Source organism: Anopheles cruzii, chromosome 3 (assembly GCF_943734635.1).
Source record: "Anopheles cruzii chromosome 3, idAnoCruzAS_RS32_06, whole genome shotgun sequence".
In the NCBI taxonomy this organism is placed as follows: domain Eukaryota; kingdom Metazoa; phylum Arthropoda; class Insecta; order Diptera; family Culicidae; genus Anopheles; species Anopheles cruzii.
Genome location: NC_069145.1, coordinates 74,528,110 through 74,541,502, shown reverse-complemented (window position 1 = coordinate 74,541,502; position 13,393 = coordinate 74,528,110). Strand labels below are relative to the sequence as shown.

General features: G+C 53.8%; 1 protein-coding gene across 1 annotated transcript in view; it reads left to right on the top strand.

Annotated features, from left to right (window-relative positions):
- Positions 1-13,393, top strand: part of LOC128270978 (serine protease filzig) — a 49,414-nt gene that overhangs the window by 216 nt on the left and 35,805 nt on the right. The window lies entirely within an intron of this gene.

Sequence of the window (13,393 nt, the reverse complement as noted above, 5' to 3'; positions counted from 1 at the left end):
GATTTGAGTCAATCGCGATACGGAGCACTTAAGCCGGTGCTTCCTTATCGGTTCCTGGAGCGGTTAAAAGGTGTTCCCCATTGGCTAATTGCGCCGAACTGCCCTAGATGCATGGGCCATCCGTCAACCACACCTATTTAAATCTCCCTCGCCCTCGGAAACCTGATTTTTGAAGGATGAAAAATAAATCGTCGAAGAACAGTTATCAACCGAGCCACGAGGAACGAGTTTCTCGGCCGGGCCGTGGGTCGGTCACTTTTCCATCCCGATCCCGACGGGCGAGCGGGTTGCACAAGCCGCACAAGCCAGCCGCCATTCAGCCAGTTCAGTTCGCTTCTCGATCGCATCCGCCGCACAGGGCATCCCGGTGCGGGAATTCGTCAGCGCGGGAGATCATCTTGCATCATTTGTTTCATCCAGCCCCGGTCTGGCTGGCCCGGTTCGCTGGCCCGGCTGCGGTGGCGGCTGCGTTAATTAGGCTGCGGCTCCGGGTCGATCCGGGCGGAAAAAGAGGGTCGCAAAACCTGATGCCAAAGAATGCAAGCGCTACTCGCCTGCCGTCGGCCGCCGCAGACCGTGTTCTGCCGTGCACTCCCGTCGGGGCACTCTCGTCTCTATCTCGACTCCCTTTTCCCGATTTTCACTACTCTATTCTCTCTCTATTCGATCGCTCAGCAGCACCAGCATCCACCAGCAGCGGTGGATTCAGGCTCCTCGCTCGCTTAGATCGGGAACACAGACTTTGGCCTACCGGGAAGGGTTTTTAAGGCCACCCGTCCCCCCCCCCCCGCCCGTGCGGCCAGCATTGCGCACATTTCGCACAGCTTGCTAATGCTTCGAAAGTGTTCCTCCGTGTACTTTCCCTTTGCGGGCCCTGGCAAAACGGGTCGCATACCAGGTGGGATGCCCGTACCCGTGGGATACGGTCCCGGTGCACGATCGTGGCCGGGATCGGGTAAATAGAACAATTGAAAGCCAGCATCACGCGCGGCCCACGGCGGTGCTCCACATTCGCGCTGACACGGCGGCAGGAAAGCTGAACTTGGACATGAAATTGGCACCACGATCTGTGTAAAGAAATATTTAAATTATCGTTGCGTTGTGTAAAATGCGCGATAACGACCGGATAACGAATCGATCCGGAAAAAAGGAACCAATATCGAACAGTTGGGCTTAATTATGTAAGCCGCAGCGACGATGATGCACCGCGATGATCGTTCGCACAAACCGACTATCAAATGACTCACGGCGGCATCAAGCGACGAACCCGGCGCGCGCGCCCGCACCGAGTTCCTTCAGGGCGCGCACCATCTGAGCTTTGACCACCGACCGCCGCCGGCTGCAGTGCAGAAACAGGCACACCGAAAAAAAGAGGAACGGACAACGGAGATAACACAAAGTACACAAAACAAAAAGACAGACGCTGAGAAGAAAAGCCGCTGACGCTCCGGCGGAAGAAGCGTCGACAGAAAGAGAAGGAGGCGCCGATGCGAACCGGTTGCGAGAGCGAGAAAGGGTGCCAAAGGGTGCAAAAGAAGAAGCACCCAACATCGCACCAACACACGGCCACGGGTAGCATAGAAAAAAAAACAACTGTTTCCGTCCCATCCCGTGCCGTGGCATCTCGCTCGCTCCCGTTCTGAGCTGGTTGTTTGCATCCCTTTCGGGCGACCAAGACGCACGCCAAGAATATGCGGTCCATTAGCTGGCGCAACATACTTTAGGACCCGGGGAAGCCGCGGCCGAAGCACTTGCGCACACCGCGAGACGCACACACCGATCTCCGAGGGGCTTGCTGGCTCGCTCTGGCACGTGCCACTGGCCAGTGGCACACCACTACACCGTTAGCGACGCGAACGTGTGTCAGGTTGCTGCGGCACACACCGCCACCGAGCCAACCCGATCGTACCCGATCGTCTTGGCGATCGCGACGGCAACGTTTGACCGCCGCGGAGTCAGTCAGTATAAATCTAACGTCTTCAGTGTCAAGGTCTTGCTCTCTCTCTCCTTCCGTGCTCCGTCTGTGTGCTCGAAGTGACTCCGCAGACTCCGCCCGGTCCCCCTCCGAGGGGACTCTAGAGTGCCCTTGCGATCGAGCCTAGAACTCCCGAGGGACCGAAGAACCAGTAGCAACAGTAGCAGCATCAGGATCGCCGGTAATTGTGCTAACTTTTGAGAGACTAGACGAGCGCGGACTAGAACCTTGCCCTGGAGTGCCAGACCAAGTGGTGGTCAAGTGAAAGTCTCGGCCCCTCGGCCCCTGGGCAGCATTAGCAGCGAACGGGAACGCACCCTGCGGGAACCCCTCCGAAGCGAATGCAGCGATAGCAGAGAGCCAATCCCAAATGTAGTAAGTCGGTTCCCGGTTGGCCCGGAATGTGGTGCGTCCAGTTTTGCCGTCCACCCCTTTCGCGGCCATGCCCGCAGGGCTCCCGAGGGAGCCCGGGATTGAGGAGACCGGGAGACCCCACAGGCCCTCACAGTGTGTGAGGCCTTCATCATAACTGTGAATTTTGATTGGAAGCAAAACGCGTCCTCGGCCGAGTGCAGTCAGACCGGCGGCCGATGAGGCCACGGAATAAGACATCATTCCGAGGTCCGAACCGAGTGCCACGCAAACAAGTTCTCAAACGATGGTCCCGACTTTCCTTCACGGGGCGGGCCTTTCTGTTTTCGGCCCGCACAACGGCGCGATCGCGAATTTCGCTTAATTATGAACCCCGGAATGGCTGGACCCTCGGGAAGTGCACCAAATTGCACAACGACCCGGGAATGCTGCTCCGGTGTTCCATGGATCGGGATGGCTCGTGGTGTACAGTACTGACTTTGCTGCTGGGAAAAACGGACCACAATCGGCATCAGGGCATCGCTTCGTATCAAGTCGATCGGAATTTCCGGCCCGCAAGAACCGTGCTACGCGCGTAAACCTGTTCCGTCCTTTTTTTTTTTTTGTTTCGTGTGTTTCGTGTGTGTTTTGGTTCCCAGCCGGGAGTGCGGGGCAGCACTCCAAACCCGCCCCGGGACCATTAATCAATAAATAAGGACCGAGTCGATGGCAATCAATGTCTTCATCGATTGCGAGCTGCGAGGTCCATCAAAATCGGGGCGTTCGAAGCCGGAAAATTGAACGACTCATCGTTTCCAATTGGACCCGCACACAGACATACACCGGTGGGTTTCTTGGAACAGGGAGTCCGCACTTTTTGGCAAGCCAACACAAGGTTTCCACCCCATTAGTGTTCCTCGGGGGCTCGGTGGAAGTCACGTGACCGAGTCAGAACCATAATTGAGTCAATGATCACCCGTTTGTGATATCAATTTCGTTTCGAGAACCTCTCTCGATCTCGTTCTCTATCTCTCTCTTTTCACAGCAGAATAGTATGTTGACGTTTGCTCGGGGTCTTGGACTCGCCACTCAGTGTTTATTGTTCCGTTCATTGTTGTTGCAGCTGCGCTGCACCGGAGCCAGGTTACATAAACTTAAACGCGGACGCGCAGCAGGTCCACGGCGGTCCCAGCTCGATAGCATTGACCTCGGCCGATGCTGCCGATCGATCGATCGATCGCTGACAGAGGCGGACGAAGAAAGGTACCTGATAAAAGGCGAGAAAAGAAGGGCACAAACCTGTTCCAAACCGAGGAACCTCACCGCTCGGGACGGACTCTCGAGGCGAGAATCGGACGCAACCGATGCGCGCGTCATTGTTGTAACGCGCAGCAGCATAAGCCAGCATATCGGTCCGATGACCTGGACGCGCCCGGGCGTCTACCGTCCGGGATGCTGCCTCTTTGGAGCGAGAACTTTGGCTCCCCTCCAATACACAGGATCCGGTACACAACACCGGTCACTTCTAGGCGGCCACTTTCTCCACACGGCGTGGTAAAGCCGATTTTGTGAAAGTTTTTGCGCATTGAAAACGAAATCGAAACGTCAGAATCTCCACCGGGGACCCGGGGGCGCCAGTGGCCCCGATCGACCGCGACAAAGGCGCCCTCCGGCCCTCCCGGGCTTTGCTTTCTTTCCCGGAGAAGGCCACGGCCGGTGAGGACAAACACAAAAACCGACCCCTCGCCGGCCCTGCTCACTTGTTTGCGTTGCCGGTTAACCTATTTTTTAGAAAGTGGCACCGGGAGTGGGCCACCCGAACTCCGGGAACTCCCCAGCCCGGGCCTACACGAACACGCGCGGAAGAGAGACAGAGAGAGCTTGTAGCGGGAACGATCGGAGGATGCTGGCGCTTGCTTCGCCTTTGCGCCGTCGTCGTCGTCACGCGCGGTATTCGAAGGTCTCCTCGAAGCGTCGGTCGGGCGAAGTAGGCCACCGACACCGACGCCGACGGTGGCTCAGCAGGTCAGCAGGAGCCTCTGGAGGAGGACCTCTAAAACCGAGGCCGAGGCCATTGTGCAACCTGGCACTGGTTTCCAGTGTTTTGGGGACTTTTCGGTCAGACGGCGAAACTTTTTGGCGAAAAACGTACGAGTTTCGAAAGTGCACTTCGGGCGATGCGTGGCCCGCATAAGATCGCTCTTTCTCTTCGTCGGATGATAAGCGGGCGTAGTGCAGCGGCTCAGTTCTTCATCTCCCCCGGAGAGGCCGGAGTCACTCTGCATACGACGCAGAGCGCAGAGCCAGCAGTCGCTGGCGAGGGGAATCGAAACGAGGAAATGAGATTCCCGTATTGAGGTTATGTGAGCTTAGTCATGTGCGCCTTTCCTTTCCGTCGATCGCCACCGCCGTATATGAGGTCATGCGCGCGGCGCGCTCGCGCTTTCTCCGCGAAGGTTTCCGGACGGCCCGCATTGGCCAACCAGCCAGTCAGTGGCAGTGTCACCAGCCGAGTGTCCAACACACACACACACACACACACACACACATGCAGTATGCTGATCGATGTTCGCGACGTCCGTTCGAAACAGCTGTGGGCAATGATAAGCGTGTGGAGAAATTGTGGAGCCTCGAGTTGCCTTTTGCTGAGGACGAACGTCAAGGTGAACCCCTTCTAAGTGCCATGATTTGCATCTTCCGATCGGTGTGTTTGATACTGTCCGAAGCACACAATAACCTGAGGGGGCCGGAATGTTATTCGAGTGCCTGGCTTTCTCCATAGAACTCGGGAATTTCTGGGAAACGTTCTCTTCCCGAAGAGCCTCCAATTCACGTCCACTTAACGCATCGAGCCGGCCGCCGGCCGGACGGGCTCCGGTCTCGCCTTGGCCAATAAGAACCTGTTCCAGAGATTCGTTCTGTTGTTCTGTTCCGTCCGTGCGCCGCTAGTTAACCGTATCGGGCCATCAATCTGGATTAGGTACCGCATTTGGAAAGTTCTTAATTTTTAAAATTGCGCCTCACGCGCAGACGCTAGTGACTAGTTCATGGTGCGGCCCCGGCCTGGTGAAAGGCGGGTGGAAAAGAAAGTACCCTCGTCCCACCGCACCCCGACAGAGAACTGCGTCGGAGAGAATGGCCACGGATTGATTTTCAATTAAATCCCGTTACGCGCGTATAACAGTTTATTATGCTTGCGTTCTGGCTGCTGCTGGCCCGGGCGTCTCGCGCCGCTGAGCCTGGTGGCGCTCTGTAAGTAAATGTTTGTAGCTCGTTCCCCCGGGCCTCCCGACACGAACTTCCCCACCGGCTGGCCTGGCCTGGCTGGGGTATTTGGTTGGTCGGAGCCATCCTAGCATTTTTTTGCCCACACGCTCTCCACGCTTCATCGTTTTGTAATTATAAATTCCAACACTTCCGCGAGCCGCCTTCTCGCGCCGTTTAACGCAGTTCTGGGCACACACCTGGCGCTGGCGCAGCGAATTTCTTCTCGCTCGACGCTCCCCGTCGGACTGCATCGGCTGCGGTTTCGCTAACGGAATGTCTCATAATACATGACGGCTGGCACGGTGGCGAGGTGTGAGGTTCTGGATAAGTGGCTAGGCCGCGCCTGTTAACGAGCCTGCGGACGGTAACGCGATCTCTGCGTAGCCATCGACCGATTTGTGCGAGGCGATGCTTAGAACATCTTCGCAGCACCGGCACCGAATTTGCCAGCCGTTGTGGTTAACCGTTGCGTGATCGCGAAGAGGCAAAAAAACCCGAGGGAAACAGGCTCTTGAACAGGCCAGTGCTCGGCAGAACCCGATTGAGATTGGAGCTGGGCACTTCGTTGGATTGATAAATTCCAAAGACTCCATATTAAGAACGAGGAGATCGATCGATGCCGGCCTGAGGTTAGTCTGAGGTAACGAGCAAGCCTCAGCAGCGAAGGAAATGCCACTTTATGACGCATCTTGCGTGATCGATCAATCGTAACAGGAAAAGAAACTGGAACCGGAGAAAACAACATTAATTCCCCACAACAAAATTCGATCTCCTTTCAGACTCTCTCCGGAAGTAAACAACGCCGCCTCCCAAAGTAGGGCTGTGATCGCCACCACCACCACCATAACGGTTCCGGGCCGGATTGTTGCCGCTCAGACCACCAGCACCAGCAGACCGCACTCGGTGTGCTTGGTTGAAAGTTCGCGTGTTCGCCCGCATTGAAGTCACTGGGCGCGTTCTGGAGCTGCACCCGGAAAATAACCGGGCCAGTGAGAGGCAAAATTACCCTCTGTCGCTCTCTTTTTCTCTCTGTCTCTGTGTCTCTCTCACACACTTTTACGCGTCGATCGACCGCGTCCTGAAACGCTTAGCCTACGGGTGGTTGGAAAATCAAGAGCCAACCCACCCCTAGAGCCTCGAGCCATTGCACTAACGGTCACCCGGCGGGCGGGCCACCCCAAAGAGCCGGTTCCAGCCGGTTCCAGAGCAGCAGCAGGGAGAGAGGCCCTCGAAACGCATTAAAACGCAAGAATTATCGTCATTTCCTCAAGCAACAACAAAGACGGCGACGGGGCGACGACGATGAGCCACAACAGTAACGGAAAATAGAGAAGAAATTAAACACTCTTCGTGTTGTGTGTGCGTGTGTGTGTGTGTGTGCGTTGGGTGGAACAAAAATCGTAGAGGAAAACCCCCCGTGGGCCGGAGGCCGAGTTTCCCGCCGAAGCTGCGCGCGAAAGTGATCCGATCCGAGATCCGAGTGTGTTGAAGTGCTGCCGAAGAACCTTAGCCGCGCGGAGCCGTGGTTGCCATGGTGATCCCAGCCTCGCCGGTTCGTGGTGTTAGTGCGTGATGCGTACCGTTTGCGTCCGGGAGTGCGCGCGTGTGTTGGAGTGTGCCTGGCTGTGGCCGCGGCGAGAGAGCGATCGTTTGTGCCCGCCGAGCCAGTGCTAGCCGAGGTGTCCGTGCGTAGGTCGTGTTGGTCCGTGCGCTTTCCCGGCAGTGGATCCAGCGGTTCCTGGCAGTGGTTCCCGAGTGCGTGCAGAGAACCAGAGAACAAGACCAGCCAGTCCAAGTGAGTGAGTGAGTGAGTGGTTTGGGGTTCCGAATCCGGTCGCGGTTTGATGGGGCAATCGCATGACAACCGTGTTGCCGTGCTGCTACTTCCGGTGTGGATCTAACGGAGCATAAGCCGTACCATCGCGCTCTGTGAAGAGCCGCAAAATCGAACGCCAAACGAATACCACAGACACAGCACGAGTAAGACATCGCGTAATCCGCGGAAAGAAGTCAAGGTAAGTCGGGGATCGGGGTTCGGGGCTAATTTTAAAATCGCGCCGGGTCACAAAGTTCAACTCAACTCAACTCTTCTGTCGGGAGTCCAGCATATTAGTGGCGGAGTGTGCGTCCGTGGCGATCATTAGAACGATCGTGTGAACTCCGAGATGAGCTGCTGATGATGGGGATGCCACTTTATTGCCCACGGGTCCAAAAAAACCCGTGTCTCCGGTTCCGTGTACTGTAGGATTAGGATAGAGGTCGATTCCACACGGCGTCAGGTGTGCCACGGAGTTCTAAAAACATTTAATTGGCCCCAGGAACCACCGACGGACGGCCGGTGTTAATCCACCCACCCGGGGGCACTCCCGGTCCGGGAAACGGGTGAATCGATCTAGAACGAGGAGCACCATCGAAGATCGTGCCGTGGGGGGTCCCCTATCATTAAACAGTCAACCGATCAATCAGCACAACTCGGCTCTCTTCCGGTTTTAATGGCGGTTGTGGTTCTTGCTTTTTAATGCATTACCCTATCTCTCATTATCCATTGTTGCAACCGGTCGCCGGCGGTCAATCGGATCTGTCGTGCCGCCACCGAAGAAGCCTTCGTGCGTTTTACATAACATTCTCATCGTGACCGTCGCCTTGAATCTGACAGCCCCGGTTGAGCCCGATTGTAACGACATAATAAGCAAACAATGCGAGCGTATCCTTTCCGCGTGCTTCTGGTTCCGGCGTGCCAGAGTCTACAAGGTTCACGTCACACGGATGCTCACCGTCCAAAAGGACACTTGCTGCCGTGTGTCCCTCAGATTGATTCATGCGGATGACTGTAATGCTCTCCGGAAGGCGCACCGGAATTATGGCATCAACGGTGCGTCAACATCTTTCTGGTTCGTTATGCAACGCGCACCGGAGTTTCCATTTCACACGCACCGGCCCGTGACACGGCCGTGATTAAGCGTGCACGGGATGCAATGTTCATTAGCCCTGCGCTCAACGGCGGTGGCCATCAGACCGTGAAACCGATTGACAGACGAAGCAGGAGTTCGATAAAGAAGCTTTCTAATCACATCGCCGGAGGTGATTAAGCGATGAAAGTGAACTCAGGAGCTCGAAAGTGACATTAAGCAGTCAAATTCAAAAGCATAACGAAGCTCTCCAGATTTATGTGGCTCCTACTCCTCACTAGTATCCATCTTGAGTTCGAATCGAAACGAGAGTGCGCAGATACAGTTCCCTCAGGATCGGTTCGGGCACCGGTAACGGGAAGATAGCGCCGTTAACACACTTTCAGCTGCGCGCCCGAGCGCCATGTGCGAAGTGGAAATGAGATTTATTACCTTTCCTTTTCTTCGCACTTCGATTTTCGCCATTAATGAGGAGTCGGCCGGCCGACGCTGGCTGGATCCAGTTAGGTCCGACTGCCGCCTGTCAATCGCCTGTGGTCCGTTTGCTCCACTTTTCGCGAACCGGAACGGTTCGACTTCGTTCTATCCTCCGTTGCATCTGCTGCCGCTGCAGCTCCACTTGGGGCTTGGAATGCAAATTTGACATGTTTCCGTGTGTATCGTGCCGCTGGGCGATGGAGGTTGGTTGATTAATCGTTTTGAGGTCGCCTCCACAGACCGCCACCAAACGTAAATAATGCCACCATTAATGAGCCGCACGGTTACAATAGGAATCAGCCAGTCACCCGATTTGTTGGCCATCCGATCGTCTCAAGAGAACTCACAGGCGATCAGAAGTGCATGATAGCATCGTGCACCGTCGCAGCGACAGCCACGATCGATTACTTCCGACCACTACGCAGACCCGATCTCGATGATCTCATTCCAATCGGGAGCCCTCGGCCCATTCGGGCTTGGAACAATGATGCGCGTGGTCACCGTGGCGGCATGCAAACGATGCCTTGCGGACGGACGGATAATTGTGAGATTAATTAGCTTCCAGTGACCGGAAACGGATAGGGATGGTGGCCGAGCCAGGGGCAGGGACGAGCACGAGCTTTCTTTTCCGGCCCCTCGGCCAAGGAACCGTTAATAACTGATCCCGTGGGGGGCGTAATTATGATACAAACCAGCGCTCGGGCGCCTCCCGATCCGATGCCCGATCCAATGTCACCAAGGAGAGAGAGAAAACAGAGCACTCGGACACAAGAGAGAGATAGATAGAGGAAGAATAAAAAAAGAGTAAGTGAACGACGCAGTGGAGTGCTGCTGCTGCTGAAATCCGCCGGATTCTTCGGCGACGCGGAACCGGTTTCGCTGATTGCGGTGAAATAATAAATTATCACATCGAATTGGGTCAAAGCTCTGGGTCTGGTTGGGATCGGAGGAGGCGACCGCGGGCAACGGAGGACATCGATCGGACGCGACGATCATCTGCAGCGGCGTCGTCGCTCCTCGGGGCGGAGTCGCCTCGGAGGCTCTCAGAATTAAGGTCTCCTAATGAGTCGAGTCGAGCGATCAGCTTCAGTGGGCTGCGTGGTATGTTATCGGATCAGGCCACGATGCTGATGCTGTGATGGCTTCGATGGCCTTTAATTAGGGTTAGTGAGCAAATTTTCGACTCCATTAAAATTGGTAGCCCGGCAGAGCTCGTGTGAGTGCTATTTACCGTTACGGCGTTACGGGCTGGTCTGTGACGGAGTTCTGAATGGACAATCGACTTACTCGCTGGACCTAGTGCTTCCTTGGCGAACTAGTTATTAGGTGAAAACAAATCAAAATAATATCTCAATGTAGAACCAATCGCAACCTAATGGAACTAATGAAGCTGATTAAGCTAATGGACATAACTAACACAGTCGAACGAACCTATAAGAATGTTCAGTTGCGCCTCGTGAAGACTTTCTTTGAGAGTACAGCGTAACTTAAAGACACTTGGGTGCACTATCAAGATACTATCAAGAATAATCCGTAGAAGTGCAATTGGTTAAACAAGAAATATGTATTTAACTTGCTCCTTAACGTTATATCTTAAGTTTTTTTAATTGTCGTATTTGGGACTCGGAAAACGCCATTTACTAGGTCGATGCGTCGAGATTCGGAATTTGTTTGACACACAAAAATGTTTATAAACTTTGAATGCGATTTTCTACATTGTTCAAAGTGTGTGCCATTGCTAGCTATACATTTCTCCTATCTCTCTGCTAAGTCATGGATTCCCAGAGGAAAGAATTCTTCGACTTTTTAAGTAAACTAATTAGTCATTCCATTTCGACTTTCTCGTAGAAAAACGAAGGGCTGCTCAGCCAATACGTGTCCCATTGATGAAAATGAATGATATTCGGAAAGAACCAAGTCTGGTGAATAACGCGGGGAGGGATAGCAACTCCCATCCAAGTGATTTGATAGTATCCTGAAACAGTTTTGTTTTTTGGGGCGCATGGTGCTTGATTCCACGGGCCACCAGGCGCCCCCATTGAAGCCCGCTAGAATTGCATTTTGGTCGTTTTTCGATCAATGCATGGTTCAAATTGATCATTTGTTGTCAGTAGCGATCGGAATTAACGTTTCCATTAGGTTTTAGGAGCTTGTGAAACACCACACCTTTCTGTCCCATCAGAAAGTCCGTTTTTTGGAGTCCTTCGACGCTTTTTTTTGTAAAGTCAAAATCGCCATTTTGAAGTTTTTTAAACCACTTAAAGCACTGCGATCTTCCAAACACAAGTCCCGAAAAGCATTTGGTGCGATTCCGAAGCAGTTTTCTTCAACAGGGGCTGAAAAATAATAATCCCCGCAAAACGTCATTTTGAGGCACAAATGTTGGCATGGTCTAACCCTTTCAAAGATGGGTTGCAAACCGAAATATTTTTTTCTTCGACCTGAAATCATTTACCGGATATCAACACAAGGTAATGATGAATGAACAACTAAACTGGGAAGTCCCAATCGGCAGATACAGCCATCTTTTTAAAATTCCGAATCTCGACGCATCGATCTAGTATGTTCGAAAATGAAGAAGCCGCCGTAATCGTGGAAAGATTGGTTCTTCGGCGAAATTGAAGCTGAAAACTTGAACGACATTTGGTTTTTACCAGGAAGGTGCTACGTGCCATACAGCGACGGCTACAATTTATATTTTGCGCCCCATCTTCGGAATCCAAACACTTATCAACCTATGGAAGATAAATTATTATCAGTTTTAAGTCAGTTTGTAATTGTATTCAAATTCTCCGATCCTTAACCAATGACTAAATTCCCACACTGTGAGCAATCCGTCTCCTGCCGGTCGGCCTGGAGGCCCTTTGCACGGTCAATTCCTCCTTCTCTGTGTCTTAAAATAAATGGCTAGGAATTTTCACGCTCTTGTCCGACGCTCCAACGGAAGCGTCAAACCGTTGTCAGGTATCGCAACTTACCGCCCCAGCAAGCGGATGCACCGAGGTGCACTTGCACCCGACCCGACGACAGCCAACCCTACCGGTTAAATGGCGCATTCGCATTCGCACTCCCTTTCGGTTGTTCGGATTGTTGCTGCTGATTAATCTTGTCAGGCTCAATTACTACCAAGTGCTGAAAGCAATTTCGACTTCTGATGCGCAACTCCGCGCTAAAGTCTCTATAGGCCACGGATGCGCATAAGGTGTGTTCCTTCTCCGGCAGGGCGCAATAGCTTGTGGGTGCCACGGACGGCGCAAGCAGTCTTTACCCGTCCATTACTAACGTAATCCTCTCGAGCCGTAATACGTCATCGGTTGCGAATCGGCCCTCAGCTTGGCTCGATCCCGCCGGTCGGGAACAGTGCTTCGTGCCGCTTTGCGTTCTGTACATTCTGCTGCAAGCCGTGGCAAAGAACTTGCGAACCCCCGTCGGAAGACATCGTCGACTTCAATGACTCGCAGGATGTGGAGCAGCCGCACCGTGGAAAATAAATAAAGCTCATCGTGCGTCCGAGATCTCGTCTTTCCAGCTCGGTGGTCCAGGTGCTTAATTTCGCCACCGGCACGGCCAACGCCCAACCTCAGCCCCTACGCCATCGCCATTAATTGCTGCGGAGAGCGAGAAAAAAAGGAAAACGGTTTTAATCTAGATTTTCTGCCAGTTTTTCTTCACGGTGCGGTCCACAGAACCAGCGAACGCTCACTCATGGGCAGATTAACGTCCTCGTTCTTGCGTTCTCTGGCGCTGCCGGCTGCGTCTTGGGCCACGGTGGAAAATGATGGAAATACTCACGGTGCTTTCGGTCGTTCAACCTTCACCGAACGGTGGGTCACGGGTTCGCCAGCCGGTGGCCAAACTTTTCTTTCGCCTCCATAAATTGCGTCCCACCCGAAACTCTTGCTGCACATCATTCTTCTGGCGCAGCGTACCATGAAACATATTCGGGAACCTTTTAAATTTGGAAGAATTTGACAAGACTTATTCCCACACGAGGCATTCCAGCCATCTTGGATGCTCCGGGAAGCGAGTGTGCCCGGGCCAGTGTTGACGCTCCAGCGGAGCCTGCTGCGATTCTGCTCTGTGCGCTTGGGTGCGTTTGAATTATTTTTGACAGCTTTAGAGTCTGACAGCCTCAACCAGCCGCGAGATAGCGTTCCATTCCGCCGGCGGCCACGCTTTGGAAGCGATCTCATAACGCAGCCACCACGAACTCCGAAGCTACTCCGAATGTCGCTAAGTAGTTGCTTGGTTCGTTCGCCGGCGGGTGACCTTCAACTTGAACTTGATTAACATATAACTCGGCGCTCGGTGTGCCTCGGCCACCTACAAGGGCCCTGGCGTGGCTCTGCACTGACGTGGGCAACATGGAGCTGGAATGCGCTAAAACAAGGAAACATGGATCGTGGGATGCCCT